Below are 18957 nucleotides of genomic sequence, written 5' to 3' on the forward strand. Positions count from 1 at the left end.
AGATTCTTGAGAAAATAAAGATGTATTGTGAGAAATGATGTGAGAAAATAAAGCTGTATTGTCAGTCACTCCATTTTGATAGTTTAATATGGCAACCCAGGCAAAGAATGAAGCCTGGCAAGCTCCCCGTGTCATATTCGATATGCCAAACACAGTAACAACAAAGTCTCCAATGGAGACGTTACTGGGCCCGCTCGAGCAAATCGATGATCAACGGGAGGGCCTTTACTTTACTTTTACTGCTGTACCTTTGGTTCTTACAGTGTGATCCTCCTACCTGAGGGAATCTTGATATTCTTGTCTCAATTTCAAGGATTCATGTATTCATTTTATTCTTAATTTAAAGTCAAGACAATGTGCCAATGTGATGCTTTAGATTGATCAGTGATTGACTTTGCATTCCTTTCTAGGTTCTACACCCATCACTTTCTCTTTCACCTCTATTTTAGCTCTTGTGGCCTATTCAAGGTAGGGAAATGTTCTCTCCCTTCAGAAGAACATGATTTTTTCTCTCTCTCTCCCAAATACCTACATAAGTTCTGGCCAAGTGCCAATTATACTTTGGTCATGACTGAGTTGTTGCATCTTTGCGTTTCTAAGCTATGCCAAGACTGAGATAGATCTACCTGTGTGACCCAACAGCACCTGTGCTCACTTCTTTCCTATCAATTAACAAATTCTCTGAAACTTCCCTCAAAACTAAGGAAGGAACTACTTGATATTTAGTCTTATATTCCTAGCCTTAGACACAGGACATCATAAAATTCACTTTTACACATTACATTAATGTACCAAGACATTTTGTTTTTGTGAATTTTCTCAATAAATATATATGAAACTTCTCTGTTCAGATAATTTGTTTATTTTTACATTAAAAGTGTTCTGAAATCACAAAAAAGTTTGGGAACCATTGTTTTGCTTCACACGTGTCACAAAGGCAATGCAAGTGATTGATTCAGTCAGTTGGTGCTTTGTTTGTCCTAAGTTCCAGAATTTTCTGATCTTGACACCTTTCCTGAGGGTTTTCATTTCTCAGGATCGAGGTTCCTCACTCCCATGGTTGCATCTACTTCTTTCTTCATTAATGTTAACTCTCTTGACAAGAGCATTTTGTTTCTTAAAAATATTACTTCTGTATTCTTCATCAATTTTTTTTTGTTATTACGTATTACGCTGTTTGGGTTTCTCAAAGAGCAATCGAAAGAGCTATGCTTGTAGTATCATGTTTTACTCAATTGAGAGAAGGAATCCGGAGTTCCAACCTCCACTGACGATTGAGGATCAGGGACGGTGCCTCGTTTGCCCAAGTGTCAAAAATCAGATGGGTCAGACACATAATGAAATTTGGAGATGAACACAGGATTAGAGCCATTACTGACTGTATTCCATGGGATGTCAAAAGAACACCTGGCCGCCCACCTATGAGATGGTCAGACTTCTTCATCAAGACCCTGAATGAACAGTTTGATGCTTTTTGTGTTCCTGGAGCAAGCAGATGCCACTGGGCTACACTAGCATGAGACAAGGATGAATGGAGACATTACTGGCACCCGCTCTAGCAAACCAATGAGCAACGGCATGACAAGTGAAGTGAAGAAGTGATACCTATTACTGATATTACCTTTCCTCAAACTTGTGATCCAATTCAAAACAAAGATTGAATAGATTACTTCTTTCATAAAAAGATACTTATGCAAAAATATCTGTGAGACTGATTATTGAGGGTGTATGTGGGTGTTGATTTTTCTTGTAATTCTGAAAAACAAATACCCAAAGGAAGGTAAAAAAATCACTTCTCCAAGTTTTATCTTTTCTTGTAGAAAGAATACAAGGCCTAAAAGGCATACAAATTTTGATCAACCTTTGTTTCTAGACACATCAGGTAGACTAACAAATAGAACAGCCAATCCTGAGGAACTGTGAAGGTAGATGGGACGCACCATGTAGCCCTCGTCAGAACTGTCCACCAGAATATTAACCACAAATATTAAATTGCTAAAGTGAACAATAAAACTGTTTTATGAGTTCTCTTGAAGCACCTTCATAAAGGGGAAAGACAGTTTCATTTTAGAATAGATCCAGATTATTTTAGGATCATATTGACCTAGAGGTTAAATAAAATAAAATAAAATTTCTTAATGGATATATTCTGGGGGACTGGAGCGATAGCACAGTGGGTAGGGCATTTGCCTTGCACACAGCCAACATGGCCGAACCGAGTTCGATTCCTCCGCCCCTCTCGGAGAGCCCGGCAAGCTACCGAGAGTATCTCGTCCGCAAGGCAAAGTCTGGCAAGCTCCCCGTGACGTATTCAATATGCCAAACACAGTAAAAACAAGTCTCATGATGGAGACATTACTGGGCCCGCTCAAGCAAATCGATGAACAATGGGAGGACTGTGACCTTGACTGTGACTGGATATATTCTGAAGAATTTCAAAAGGGAAAAAAATCAGTTATAAGTTTTTTTCAGAAATAAGCTTACCATGGGAGTGGGGAGAGTCTCTGGAACAATGGTGGAGGGAAGAACAAAGTAGTAGAGGGTGTAGTGCTGAAAGATTTCACGTATTCATTATCCTTACTAATAACAGTTTGTAAACCATGGTGCAAAAAAGAAGGAAGAAAGGAAGGAAGGAAGGAAGGAAGGAAGGAAGGAAGGAAGGAAGGAAGGAAGGAAGGCAGAAAGAAAAACAGAAAAAGAAAGAAAGAAAGAAAGAAAGAAAGAAAGAAGGAAGGAAGGAAGGAAGGAAGGAAGGAAGGAAGGAAGGAAGGAAGGAAGGGAGGGAAAGAAAGAAAGAAAGAAAGAAAGAAAGAAAGAAAGAAAGAAAGAAAGAAAGAAAGAAAGAAAGGGAAGGCAGGAGGGAAGGAAGGAAGGAAGGAAGGAAGCAAGGAAGCAAGGAAGCAAGGAAGGAAGGAAGGAAGGAAGCAAGGAAGCAAGGAAGCAAGGAAGGAAGGAGAGATATTATATATCTGAGGATCACAATCAGGACATGACAAAAATTTCCCCTTCAACTAGGGGAAAAATGTAACCACAAAAGGAACCAACCACAAAAGGACTTTGTCTGCTTGGGGCCCAATTATCTCAAACTCCTCTCCTCTCCTCTTCCCACACCCTGATTCCTGTTCATAGAAAATTTCCAGAGAGATGCTTATGGATCCTTAGAAAGCCTTTCCCTGGTTCTCTTGTCCAAAGCAACTGATCCCCCTTCTGATACTGTTTTCAAAACGGACACATTTGTTTATTGTTATCCCTTCTCTCCTCTGCTTTTGCCTGTTTTCAGTACAATATGCCAATTGTCCTATACTTCCATGACTTCAGACCTTAAGCACTGAGATTTCTGTAGAGGATTTCTGAAATTCAGCCTAAAATCTTTTCCCTTTCCCCATCAGCTCTCTGGGGCAGTGATTTCTCAAAGAATTCCAACAAATTAGTTAGGCACCACTCCCTTTCCTGAAATGATGTTAGCTGTCTTTAATCAAGCTTGCTTTTCCAACTGTTCCCGATTTGATACCTTAAAAGTATTTACAGAGCCCTTCCTCCTAACTGAAGTTAAGCTGACTGACTTATCTTCCTATTTCCAGCATAGCCACAAACACTGATAATATTTCATGGAGGCGGTGTGGGTGATGAAGAGGGAAAGGATTCATTGTATCTTTTAACTGATCCTGCTCACTTCATAGGCAGGACTTCTTTTAAGCCCAAAAATAAATGTTTAAAATCAGAATCCCTGAAAAGGCATCACAAAATCAGTCTCGGCGCTTTAAAAATGTTAGTACTTCCTTTTACACATTTGAATAAATGTTTATTGATACCAATGGCAGGAGTTTCTACACTAATCATGGCTGGTATTTACTTGGTGTTTGCAGTGCAATTCTCAACTTCTGAAGTCAAGAGGTTAAGTTATAAATACATACTATTAGATAGCAGTAAAATATTTGCCTGAAGACTTTGATGGTTTAAAGCTTTCCATTCTACATATATACAGCTATGTATATTCTTGTAACTGTGTATATTTTAAGATACATATGTATCTCCACAACACCTCATGTGTGGTCATGATATCCATCACATAAACTTCTGCATTTTCCAAATCCTGGGATACAATTTCAAACTCTATATAAACTGACTTTATACCTTACATATGCACCACACTGGACCCTAGCATGCTTATGGCATCATTATTTCCATACAGTCTGATTCACAATCCAAATGCAGGAGAGGGTCTCAAAGAAAAGATGTTTTAGGACTAGGTTTCCAATTAAACCCTCTCCATGGGAATTTCCAGGATAACAGTGATACTTCAAGGAGGGGGAAATGTGAAGAAGGATTGAAAACCAGAACCAAAACCAAACAAAAGGAGAAGCATTAAAAAGTAATGTGATGAAGTGGGATGCTATAAAGTTTTTATTATGACTTGTTTGGAAAGAGCTAGCTTAACAAATGCAGTCATCCTTTATTCAAACGCACAGCAGTAAAACGTTTTATAGTCTACTATCACATGCCATAATGTGTACGGAATGACTTTGCCCAATCAGGTCTTGGAGAAGACTATTTTGTTGGATCTTCTAGGGAAAATTGCCATTTAAAAGGTGGGGGAGAAGTGAGGGAAGAAAGAAGTTTTATAGTTAGGGGGTTGTCTGGAAATTCTATCAATGAAGGAATGGGTACAGAAAAGGGAGCTAACTCTTTACCTGTAAAAGAGAAAACTAGTGAGGGAAATGAGAACTGTCTTCACGTATTTTAATTGCAATTTTATAGAGGAGTTACTAACATTAGAGTTATGATGTGATGTTATTAAGGAGAGAACTGTACCCAATTGGTCAATATTGGGTGGAAGGAGGTGGTTAGATTGAACTCAGTGAAGAACCTCTGACATGATATTGTTTAAGTAAAGGAATTACGTGTCTTAGGATTTTAAGAGCTCCTCAAACAGATTCACTTACCATCAGAGGTGTTGGTCATAGAGAGGATTTCTGCAGTAGGTGAACTCCTTTGGAACCTCCCATACATAGGTATCTATAGTTCTATGTCTAATATTTGCTTGAAATTCCAAATTGCCATTCAAGATATTTCGGAATCTCTACAAATCTGAGTACACATATGAAAAGAATTTTTATTAGGGAAAACAATGAAAGATTATATTTTTTGGCTAAATCTGAACCTGTTAATTTATTTTTATTTTAATCACCATGAGTTACAAAATTATGCGTGTTTGGGTTTCAGGCATGCAATATTCATATTCTAGCCCCAATCCCTTCACCAGTATCTACTGCCCTTCACCAATGTCCCCAATTTCCCTTCCATCTCCCAGACTGCTTCACTGATAGTCAACTTTAATTATAAATTATAGGCACTGTAGTTTACATTACTGTTACTGATAGGGTTTCATGCTTAACACCACCACGTTTCAGTACCACGTTTCTCCTCCTCCATGTGACCACTTCCCACCATTATTGTCCTAGTGTTTCTCCCCTGTCCTATCCCACCTATGTTTTTAACGGAGGGCTTTATTGTAAAGTAAAAAATTTCGGAAGCAATCTTATTTATTTATTTATTTTAATTGGCATCTTATTATCTCGTTTTTACTTTGGAGAACCCGGCAGGCTACCGAAAGTATGCTGCCTGCACAGCAGAGTCTGGCAAACTTCCTGTGCCGTACTCAATATGCCAAATACCAGTAACAATGATGGGTCTCATTCTCCTAGCCCTGAGGGAGCATTGAATATGGCACTTTTAAAATCTCAGGGATAGGCAAGCTGAGCTTGTCTCTCTTCCCCAATCCCCAGGTCAGTTTTCGCGCCGTTTCTCAGACTCGGGACTTGGATTCCACTGTGCAAGCCCTGAGGCGCCCCCGGACGCCCGGAGACAAAGCTGATCTGAGCCTCTCTGCCTCTCCCTTTCTGCTGCCCAAACTGAGCTGGTCTCTTCTCCCCACCCAGTCTTTACTCCCTGGACACACACCAGGTATCCGTAGGGGTGTGGCCACTTTAGTGGTGGTCGTGGCTTTTAAAAAGTGGGTGTGGCCTAATTTTCAGCAGACCAAAGGGCTGTGGGTAGTTTACTCGAATCAAGAAATCTCACCCTTACACCTACACAACAATATGAAGAAACAACGCAAATACCCGCCACAGGGAGACGACAAGGAAATAAATCCAGAAGCCTCAGTAGGTGCTAGCCACCTTAGGGACCTCTCTGACAAGGAATTCAGATATGAAGTCATTAAGATGTTCAATCAACTCGATCAAACAGTCAGAGAGATATCCGCTAAATTGAAAGAGGACATGAAAAAAACAATCGATCGCACAATCGACAAAATACAGCAAGAAATGAGAGCCAAAATCGGAAAGCTTCACACAGAAATGGCACAGATCACAGATTCCATAGATGAAGTCAAAAACTCACTCTGTGCCCTCAAAAATAGAATGACCACAGCTGAGAAAAGAATCAGTGAGCTGGAAGATCAGCTGCACGAAGCCAACACGCAACAACAAACAGTGGCAAAGGACCTCAAAATAGCTCTACAGAGAATCAGAGTCCTACAAGATGATTCCAAAAGAAACAACATTAGAATCATTGGATTACCAGAAGCTCAGGGAAACAATCCCAGTGAAAAAACCATGCTTAAACAAATCATCGCCGAGAAATTCCCAGAGCTCCACAATACAGCCATTCAGATTCAAGAAGTCCGAAGGGTGCCAGCTAAAAGAGATCCAAACAGAAACACTCCAAGACATATTATAGTTAGAATGATCGATACTGCCGATAGAGACACAATACTACAAGCAGCAAGGGCAAAAAAGGAAATCACATACAAAGGAGTACCCCTGAGATTCACAGCAGACCTATCAGAGGAAACCCTACAAGCCCGAAGGCAGTGGTGAGATATAGTCAAAAAACTCACTGAAATGAATGCTTCGCCAAGAATACTCTATCCGGCTAAACTCTCACTCAAAATCGAAGGAACGCTACACTATTTTCTAGATAAACAGCAGCTCAGGAACTTCATAGACTCAAAACCAAACCTAAAACAAGGCCTAAAGGGGTTACTATAAGACAAGACAAACCCTACAACCACAACACACCCGCACAGAAACATGACACAAAACCCCATAACCATACTCTCTCTCTCTCTCTCAATGTCAACAGTCTAAATTCACCATTTAAGAGACACAGAGTGGCAAAATGGATACAGAGACAGAACCCAACATTCTGCTGCCTACAAGAAACTCATCTCAACACTAAGAGCAAACACAGACTCAAAATCAAAGGATGGAAAACAATCCTACAAGCAAACAGCTCCTGCAAAAAAGCTGGGATGGCCATACTAGTATCTGACAACATTAATTTCACCTTGAAAAAGACTAGAAGGGACAGTGAAGGCTATTTTCTCTTCATCAAGGGATACATACAACAGGAAGAAATCACACTCTTAAATGTATACGCACCTAATGAGGGAACATCTAAATATTTAAAACAACTGCTAACAGATTTTAAGGAGGACATTGCAAGCAACACAATAGTACTTGGAGACTTCAACATTGCCCTATCACCTCTGGACAGATCAACAAGAACAAAACCCAGCAAGTAATCATTGGCTTTGAAAGAAGAAATAGAAGAGAGAGGGCTTATAGACCTTTACAGGGCTTTACACCCCCAAAAGAAAGAATACACATTCTTCTCCAGTGCACACGGAACATTTTCCAAAATAGACCATGTGCTAGGACACAAAACATACCTCAACAGAATCAGGAAGATAGAAATAGTATTAGCCATCTTTTCAGACCATGATGCACTGAGGATAGAAGTGAATCACACACAGACACGGAGAAGCAAATCAAACACCTGGAAATTAAACAACTCAATGCTGAACGACAAGTGGGTCAGGAATGAAGTCAAGGACTAAATCAAAAGATACTTGGAAACAAATGAGAATGAAGTCACGAGCTACCAGAACCTATGGGATGCAGCGAAAGCCATCTTGAGGGGAAAATTTATAGCTCTGCAAGCATATCTTAGGTCTGCAGAAGCGATGCACATAAACAATTTGACCTCACAGCTCAAGACCTTAGAAAAGGATCAACAGAAAGAGCCTAAATCAGGCAGAAGGAAAGAGATCATAAAACTTAGCGCAGAAATCAATGACATGGAAACCAAAGAAACAATCCGAAAGATCAATGAAACCAAGAGCTGGTTCTTCGAGAAAACAAACAAGATAGATAAACCACTAGCAACACTCACAAAGAAACAGAGAGAGAGAACCCTAATAAACCGAATCAGAAATGAGAAGGGGGATATCACAACAGAAACCAAAGAAATCCAAAAGATCATTAGAGACTACTTTGAAAGTCTGTATGCCACAAAACAAGAGAACCTAGAAGAAATGGACAAATTCCTGGACTCCTATAATCTCCCAAAGCTGAATCAAGAAGATCTGGAGTATCTTAATAGACCTATTAACATCAACGAAATAGAAACTGCAATCAAAAGTCTTCCCAAAAACAAAAGCCCGGGCCCAGATGGATTCACTAGCGAATTTTTCCAAACATTTAAAGAGGACCTGCTGCCAGTCCTTCTCAAACTTTTCCAGGAAATTGAAAAAACGAAACTCTCCCAAACAGTTTCTATGAAGCCCATATCTCTCTAATACCAAAAAGAAACAAAGACACCATGAGAAAAGAAAACTACAGGCCGATAACCCTGATGAACACGGATGCGAAGATTCTCAACAAAATACTAGCAAATAGAATTCAACTACTCATCAAAAAGATCATACACCATGACCAAGTAGGATTCATCCCAGGGATGCAAGTCTGGTTTAACACTTGGAACTCAATCAACATAATCCACCATATCAACAAAAGAAAAGATAAAAATCATATGATCATATCAATAGATGCAGAGAAAGCATTTGACAAGATCCAGCACCCATTTATGATGAAAACCCTAGCCAAAAATGGGGATAGAGGGGACTTTCCTCAATATAGTTAAAGCCATCTACCACAAGCCTACAAAAAGCATCGTCCTCAATGGCGAAAAACTGAGAGCCCTTCCTCTAAGATCAGGGACGAGGCAAGGATGTCCACTCTCTCCACTGCTGTTCAATATAGTACTGGAATTACTTGCAATAGCGATTAGGCAAGACAAAGATATTAGGGGCATCCAGGTAGGAAAGGAAGAAATCAAGCTCTCACTATTCGCAGATGATATACTAGGTAATCTATTAGGTACATTGAGGGAAAAGTTGGCAAAACCCTTCATGACACAGAAGCTAATGGTGTCTTCAAAGATGTCACACCGCTGGCCAAGCAAGTGAAAACAGAGATACACAAATGAGACTATCTTAAACTAAGAAGCTTCTGCACCTCAAAAGAAACAGTGACCAAAATACAAAGACAGTCTACAGAATGGGAAAGGATATTTGCCAACTACACATCTGATAAGAGGTTAATTTCAAGGATATACAAAGTACTGGTTGAACTCCACAAAAAGAAAACATTCAACCACATCAAAAAATGGGGAGATAAAATGAATAGAAACGTTCGGAAAGAAGAAATCCGAATGGCTAAAAGGCACATGAGAAAATGTTCCACATCATTAATCATCAGGGAGATGCAGATCTAAACCACAATGAGCTATCACTTCACACCACAGAGACTGGCCCATATCCACAAGAACAAAAGCAACTGGTGTTGGTGCAGATGTGGTGAGAAAGGGACACTCCTTCACTGTTAGTGGGAATGCCGACTGGTTCAGACCTTTTGGAAAATAGTATGGATGATTCTCAAAAAATTAGAGATTGAGCTCCCATTTGATCCAGCAATACCACTCCTGGGAATATATCCCAGAGAGGCAAAAAAGTATAGTCGAAGTGACATCTGCAATTGTCTGTTTATTGCAGCACTCTTTACAATAGCCAGAATCTGGAAAAAACCTGAGTACCCGATAACAGATGACTGGTAAAAGAAACTTTGGTACATTTACACAATGGAATACAATGTAGCTGTTAGAAAAGACGAAGTCACGAAATTTACATACAAGTGGTACTACATGGAAAGTATCATGTTAAGCGAAATGACTCAGAAAGAAAGGGATAGACATAGAAAGATTGCATCCATCTGGGGAACATGAAGTAACAAAATAGGAAACTAACACCCAAGAATGGCTGAGATTAGTACCAGGAACGACTTGAAGGCCAACCACACATACTAGGGTAAAAGGGAGCTCAGATAAAGAGGGGAACACCAAATAAAGGTGTTGGGAGGATCCTCCCAGGATAGGAGAAGCATGCTGAAAGTAGACTATAGACCAAACATGATTGCCACTCAATGTTTCTTTTGCAAATCACAACACCCAAAAGGAGAGAGAGAACAGAGGGGAATGCCCTGCCACAGAGACAGGGTGGGAAGGGGGGATGGGGGGTGGGAGGGATACTGGGATCTGTGGTGGTGGGAAATGGGCACTGGTGGAGGGATGGGTATTTGATCATTGTATAATTGAAACCCAAGCACAAAAATATGTAAGTCTGCAACTGTAACTCATGATGTCTCACTATTAAAATTTTTTTTTAATAAAAATAAAAAAAATCTCAGGGCTAGGAAGAAGGAGACGTTACTGGTGCCTGCTCGAGGCAATCGACGAACCACAGGATGATTGTGATTGTGATGAATTAAAAAAAAATTATTAGTGAAACACCATGAGGTACAGTTGTAGACTTACAAATTTTTGTGCTTGTGTTTCAGTTATACAATGATTAAGTACTCATCCCTCCACCAGTGTCCATTCTCCACCTCCAGTGTTCCCAGTATCCCTCCCACCCCGCCCCCATCCCACCCTGTTTCTGTGGTAGGGCATTCCCTTTTGTTCTCGCTCTTTTTGGGTGCTGTGGTTTGCAAAAGAGTCATTGAGTGGCAATCATGTTCCGTCTATAGTAGAAGGAGTCTTTTTGAAATCTCAACTTTGGGGCATAGTTTCTCTTGCTTGTAACCCTTTGTTAAATGTTCTCAAGTTGTGAATCACAGTGTATAAAGTTCTCTTGTGAGGGAGTGAAAGGATTCCAAAAAGTTTAAGAAAATTATAGATGTCAAAATTGAACAGAAATGTGATGTAAATTTTATTAGTAGATTCTTTTCCTTACGTGTTATCACCTTTTAATCCCTTTTTCCAAAATCCGCACATCTTCTGAGAATCTCTCCACCCCAATTTGCCCTTCTTTCTTCACTTTTATCTCCAAAGTTCCCTAGGTTCACCCCTTCCCTCCCTTAGCATATTTTCCTCCTCAGGGGTAAAACAAAGGAAAACTATTCTTGCAACACTCTCTTTAATAGAAGAAAGCAAACATGCTCTCTGAAGGGATAAGGGATAAGAAGGTTGGAGAATTGCTGAGCTAGTCTCATTATCTCATGCCTTGTTTATCCTTATACTTGCCAAAAATTGCCCAGGAACAGATTTCCTGCTCCATCATTTAAAATGATTCTTTTTCTTCTACTTCCTTGCCAAACTTACTTCATGATGCAGGAGACTCGAAGATGGAAGAAGGCAAGGTAATAAGCCTGGGATGAATTTTATCCTTATTAAGTACCTTTCATTACTCAGGATCCCCAAAGACCTGACAATCTATATTTCATGCCCTTCTACTTCACCACAAAAAGTTGGACTCTATGCTGTGAAGGGAATGCACAATAAAAGTGTAAGTAAACTCTATATAAAGTATGATCATCACTTTCACTCGGCATTTCGATGGTACTCTATCCTGTCAGTGGTACTTCTTTATGTGTCCTCTCTTTACATATCTTCCTTCTTAGGTTTCCCCTTTTATGTACTAAATTTTCTCTCATGTATAATTCTTCTCATTAAATTTGTTCAGGAAATATTGTGAGAAGTTCTCTGAGTAAAGGATCTATCTCACAAACTTTTGAGCAAGAGAGACAGAACAAAGACTTCTTTTTTCTAGATTTTCATAAAACATAAAACAAGTTCTAAAAATTGAGAGGTGATTATCATAGGACCTAAAGAAAATCCGTCTCATTCACCAAGCAGAGGGAAGAGGGTCGATTCAACTAGGTCAGTCCACTGCTGTCCTGCACAACATGGTAATACCTAATGTATAAGGTATGAGCCTGGAAGGTAGCTGCATTATGAGTAATATAAGACTTATTTCCTGCAACAATGAGATGGCCCTATTATTTTCATAATAAAAGAGAAAAATGACGCTGTGATAAATTCCAGAATATTCATACAAGTCATAGCAGTTTGTAGTGATTGGAACCCACATTGTTCTGACTCAGAATCTAGTCTCTGAATTGTTCTTTTCTCTTCTGCCTGGGTAATTCTTCAAGATGAAACACTAGGCAAAATCATTTTCATTTTCAGTGACTTCTGTCTTCTCATTACTTCCATCTCTAAGGTTAATATAGATTTTTTTTAGTTGTGACTTGAAGGATGAGTCCCTGAGTCCTTGGAATTCTCTATTATGGGTCACCTCTGGCCAGTGGAATCTTCATTCTGTTTCATTGTAGTTTTCCCTGTGTTTTACAGCTTGAACTCGGGTTGGGTCAGAGGAGGGCTAGTGCAGCACAAGCATTTGCCTCTCACTGAAAGGGCAGCTGTCCACTGAGTTCACAGAGTAACTTGAGCAGGTGTGTCACTTAATATACCACAAGAAAATGCCCACCCCTAGAGTTTAAAATTGTGGATTTAATATATCTCCTAATGCTGCTCAGTTGCCTTTCAGAGGTGCTGATTTGCCTCCCCTGCAAGCAGGACCTTCTGCCAGGCATTCTGTGGGGAAACTGTGACTGTTGATCTGTGGAAAAAGGTGACGGGGGAATCAGCCATTGTGGGATGTTTAAATTGGTATTAGAATATTTTTCCAAAGGATAGCACCCAGGTCAAGAACACAGGCTGTTTGATAAGGCACCTCACGTTCCCATTGCTCTGGAGGTGTGTTGGCTCACAACCAGCTTTCCACACTTAGAGACTAAAGCCTCTAAAGACTTATTCTGGGAAGGTCTTGGCATGATCTGGGCCTTCACATAAGTTTGTTTAGCCAACACCCCAGACTAACTTCTAGGAGGTGGATTTTATGAAGAACAGAACTGCTTTTTACAGAGATTATTGTCTTTTTTTTCTGGCGAAAAGCAAGGAACAAATGTTTAAAAGAAGACAATTTAATTTAGTAACAATAGGCCTCATCTTTGACACAAGGTGAAGAATATAGTTTATTGATCGATGAGGGAATTTTTTTTCTTAACTCACAAGAGAACTTGCTATCATTGTGGGACCATAAAAGACAGGTGATACTTCAGCCCATTAGAACTTGCTTCATGAACTTGAAGAATGCAAATATAGGTGTCTCTAGCTTTGCAAAAGTTTACATTACACTTACAGGTATCTCTAGCTTTTCAAAGTGTAAGCAGTTACATATATATATATATATATATATATATATATATATATATTATTAGTGAAACACCAAGAGGTACAGTTATAGACTTACAAATTTTTGTGCTTGGGTTTCAGTTATACAATGATTAAGTACCCACCCCTCCACCAGTGCCCATCCTCCACTACCACGGGTCCCAGCATCCCTCCCAAACCCCATCCCCCCATCCCATCCTGCCTCTGTGGCAGGGTATTCCGTTTTGTTCTCTCCCTCTCCTTTTGGGTCCTGTGGTTTGCAAGAGAGGCATTGAGTGCCAACCATGTTTGGTCTATAGTCTACTTTCAGGATGCTTCTCCCACCCTGGGAGGATCCTCCCAACACCCTTTATTTGGTGCTCTCTTCTTTATCTGAGCTTCTTTTTCCCCTAGCACGTGTGGCTCGCCTCCAAGTCATAGAGCAAAATTCCTGGTACTAATCTCGGCCACTCCTGGGTGTTAGTCTCCCATTTTGTTGCTTTATGTTCCCCAGATGAATGCAATCTTTCTGTGTCTATCTCGCTCTTTCTGACTCATTTTGCTTAACATGATACTTTCTATGTAGTACCACTTGATGTGAATTTCATGACTTTATGTTTTCTAACAGCTACATAGTACTCCATTGTAAATATACCAAAGCAATTCTTGGGAAAAAGAAAATGGGAGAAATCAACCTCTCCAACTTCAAGTTCTACTACAAAGCAGTAATAATTGAAACAGCATGGTACTGGAACAAAGGCAGAGCTGTAGACCAATGGAACAGAGTTGAATATACTGACATCTCCTCCCAGGCATATGATCATCTAATCTTCGATAAGGGGGCAAGAAAATTGAAATGGATCAGGGTAACCCTCTTTAATAAATTGTGCTGGCAAAACTGGATGACTACATGCAAAAAAGTGGGCTCAGATCTCTGCCTAACACCATGCACAAAAGTAAGATCAAAATGGATTTATGACCTCAGCATCTGACTGGAATCCATAAAGTTTTAGAAACATTTTTCCTTGGAAAAAAGTTAGAAATATTGTGCATCAGATAAATATTAAAGTGACTAAAGTACTTTTCTTGCAAACAGCTCACCCTGATTTAGTCCCTGCTACTGAGCATCCCAGGAGTTACTCCTGAGCAAAGAACCAGAGAAAAGCCATAAGCACCACTGGGTATGGCCTCAAAATGTGAATGAAAATTATGAAAAATGTCTTGGCAGTCCATCTAAAACTATCATATGCTTCAGATCAATTGTTATACTTCTGTTCTTTAACCATGATTATATTTGGACCTTAGTGAAAACAGAAGTTCCTCCACTTCAATTGTACTCTTTTATTACTCTTGTGCAAGATCAAGGTGTTCCTGGAAGACTATAAACTATTCTTGAAGAGAGAAATTCATTATATATACCTGCATGAAGGAACCGGCAGAGGAACCCAGGTGTGCGGGACCCAGGACTGAGGTCTCCAAACCTGTTTGCATCAAGACTGACCTCCTCCACCCAGATCCCCCATCTTCCAGTAGATAGACAGTTACACCCACCAACTGCCATGTAACGCCATCAACGGCCAAGATCCAGAAAGTATAAAACGAAGCTCCCGGAGGAGAACAACGCAGTCTCCTGCCCCTGTGCCTGGCTGTCCTCACTCGGGCCCCTTGAAGTTGGGGGGTGGGGGAGGCGGTTTGAGTTTCCCTCTCCGCCCTGAGCAGAGCCCCGGCAGCTAAAGACCTCTGGGACCCAGCCACAGCCATGCTGAGGCCACTCTCCACATGCTAGGATGAGCCTCACACATTAAGGAACTGGCAGAGGAACCCAGGTGTGCAGGACCCAGAGCTGAGATCTCCAAGCCTGCTCGGATTGGGACTGGGCCTCCTCCACCCAGATCCCCCATCTTCCAGTAGATAGACAGTTACACCCACCAACTGCTGTATAACCCCATCAACAGCCAAGATCCAGAGACTATAAAACCATGCTCTCTTATTGTCTAGTTCTTTCTCTCAGAAAACCCAGCGGGCTACCGAGAGTATCTTGCCATATATATGCCTAACTGGGAACACCTGTAAAGGTGATTAGAGGCTGCCCCCAAAGTCTCCATCCCTCTCGGAGAGCCTGGCAAGCTACCAAGAGTAATCCCACCCACACGGCAGAGCCTGGCAGGCTACCCGTGGTGTACTCGATGTGCCAAAAAAGTAACAATGATAGTCCTCATTCCCCTGACCCTGAAAGAACCCCCAATATGCCATCGGGTTACACTAGCATGTGACAGGGACGAATGGAGATGTTACTGGTGCTCACTCTAGCAAATCAAAGAACAACGGGGTGATAGTGATAGTGATAGTAGTAGTTTCTCAAGAACCTCCTTAATGAGTGAAAACAGGCTCAACTTCTAGTTCCTGGAGTTGTCACCTGAGAGCACTACTTTGTCATTGATAGACAATTGTAATTTTGTTACTTTTTTCTAGATAACATGCATTCCACATGTAATTAACAAGCCTTTTAATAAAACAGCTTTCTGTCTGTTGACCCCAAGTAAAATTTAAAATTTAATCTAAATAAATTCATAGTCGATCAAAGTTTCAACTTCTTAAAATAAGCAAAAAAAATGATCTCAAGCATAAAATTGAACACTAGCTTAATTTGAGTCTACTGAACTTTATAAGCGATATGTTATGAAAATGAATGCATGTATTTGCATTTTCATGCAAACACTTATGCATAGAAATATATGCATGCATGTACCTATGTGTACAACTAAGCCTTGAAACTCAGTATGTATCATTTGGAATTGGAAGTCATAGTTTCCAATGCCAAACTTTAAATTTGCCTCTAGAGCTGTTAGACCACCCTCCTTTTCAGTCAATTGCTTTCTGTTCATTTCACCTCTATATTATATAATGTATTTAATTTTTATCAAGCAAACAACATTTTCCTTTTTCAACCAATTTCAACTGTGTTAATCACTAGCACAAAATGAACTAAGACTAATATGGGATACTAATGCCAGCTGCAAGGTGACATTCATTCTGAAGCAGAAATACTGAGAATTAAGTGTAACATGAAGTTGTTCAAGGGGGAGTGTAGACTGAACACCCTCAGGGATCTTTGCTGTACTTGTTAAGAAAGTCCAGGGCTCTTACATCCTGATTAACAAAATACATGTACATTTTTGCAATGAGAAGTTACAACAAGAAATCCAATAATACAGGGGGAACTGAAGCAAATTTTTCTGGAAGCTCCACTTAAGGAGCACTTTGAAAATCTCTTAGCCAAAGTAAAATAAATGTTTTCAAAGCTTCTTCCCTTCTGTGGATTATATCATTTAATCCTCATCTTAGTGTTGAGAACTAGATCAAGGCAGGTACGACTTTCTCTGCCTTATTAATGAAGAAACTAAGACTCAGGGCCTCTGGTTAGTTCACAGGTAAGCTGAGATCGAATTTTGAGCTCGAGGCTCCTAGTTCATTGCTTTTTCTCTTCAATATACCATCTCTAAATCTTTTGATGTTGAGTTTCTGTGCTTTATTTTTGGATGGATACCACATTTGTATGTACACACTCTGCTTGAATGTTTATTTATACAGTTTATATAAATATTTTACATACACAAATTTATACAATATTTGTTATAATTTTATATTATTGATTTTATATAATTGTTGAAATGGTTAGATATAAATGAGCTATAAAGTACTATATAATAAATTGAAACACCAAAAAAAAAGTTGGAGAAACTACTTATGTGGATTTTTTTTGAGAAGGGTGGATATGCAGCAGTTCTCAGGACTTATTCTTGGTCTTGTGCTCCAGGGATTACTCCTGGAGGGGTCTGAGGGACCATATGGAGTGCCAGGAATTGAACCCAGGTCAGTTTTATACAAGGCAAATAGTCCACCCACTGTACTATCATTTTGGCCCCTGCCTATGTGTTCTTTAAAAAGACAGTGGGTGACTAGCCTTCAAATGAGTCTAGGCTCATTTTTGTCATCTCTTGCTTCCCCTCTATAATGATTGTTCTTACTCCTCTTCCCCAGGGTAACTTCTACCTATTTTCCATTTTTCAGTATAAGTTTCTCCACCTGGGAAGCCTCTTCTCTGCTCCTCATATTCAGGTCAAGTTCCTTTCACTACAGTGTTTCCAGTAGTATATTTCTATCTTGCCCTGCCATTCATTGCATAGAAGTTAGTGTGACTATTTGTTTAATACCTGTTTTGTGTACAGTGGTCTCCCCAGCTCCCAATCCAATGCCTAGAACTGAACAGACACTAAGGAAATCCTAACAAAGAATAACCTTAAAGCACACTGGGCAGCATGGGCCATACAGCAACTGGATCTCCCTCTTAGATTAGCTGAGTATATGAGTTGGGTTCAGCTATCACACTTAAGGTTTTAAGAGCAAGCTTTGCCACTTCCCATCTGTGTATGTAAGCAAATAAGTTGCTTGAATGTTCTGTGCTAGCATAGCTGCAATACCACGACCTCAATAAAGTCATACTAATTCAGTTTCTCATCTCACAGAGCTGTTTGAGAATTATTGGAGTACAGAGTTCAAGACACCATCAGTTATATAATAACAACTCACTAAATGTTGACATTGATTTTTCAGAGTAAGGCAAAAAGAGTGGTTGTGAGTAAAAATAGGCCTACAGGTTGTAGCACTGTAGCACTGTTCTCCCGTAGTTCATTGATTTGCTCGAGTGGGCCCAGTAATGTCTCCATTGTGAGAGTTATTGTTACTGTGATTGGCATATTGAATATGTCACGGGTAACTTGCCAGGCTTTGTCTTGCAGGCGAGATATTCTCGGTAGCTTGCCAGGCTCTCCGAAAGGGGTGGAGGAATCGAACCTGGCTTGGCCAGGCTGGCCGCACGCAAGGCAAACGCCCTACTGCTGTGTTATTGCTCCTGGCCTACAGGTTAAATGATATAAAATTGAATAATATCCACTATAAATATTTCTACTTTCTTGGCAAGATAGAAGATGAGAAGAAGTTAGAATGTCCAAGATTAGAAGGAAATGGTAAGAATGAAGCTGGTGCAAGTCCTGTAAACATCAGCTCTATTCTGGCACTGCCTCTCCCAACTTTCCCCGTCCTTCCACCTGGGCACACAAAGCCAGCTTGCCTCTCTCTGGGGTGAGCAATCAGAGCCACTTGGGTAATTCTAGGCCATGAGTGGAGAGGTCAAAAGTCTAAAGCATCAAGTAGCTCCAAACACTGACCAAGACCAAGGTCTACAAGATTTATGCAAATTTGTAATATACCAGATAGATAATTAGGAAATAGCTTTTGCATTCAGAAAGAATATGGTTCTTTTGCAGTAGTTCTTAGTTTCTTAAAGGTCTGAGATTTTATTGTATCCTTAGGGTGATCAATTCTGTTTTCTTAATGTGCACAACTGCAGACATCCGTCCGTTGGGGCAGGCGAACTAACCTGTCACTGAGTGATGGATGTTTTCCTATTGCTCTGCTGAAGAGCATTAAGCTAAGCCTTCACTTCAGCTCCACAGATAGTTGAGACAACAGATGGCCTCCTTCCCTACCCCCTACCCCCAC

The sequence above is a fragment of the Sorex fumeus genome, unplaced genomic scaffold, assembly GCF_029834395.1.
Source record: "Sorex fumeus unplaced genomic scaffold, SorFum_2.1 ptg000081l, whole genome shotgun sequence".
Lineage (NCBI taxonomy): Eukaryota > Metazoa > Chordata > Mammalia > Eulipotyphla > Soricidae > Sorex > Sorex fumeus.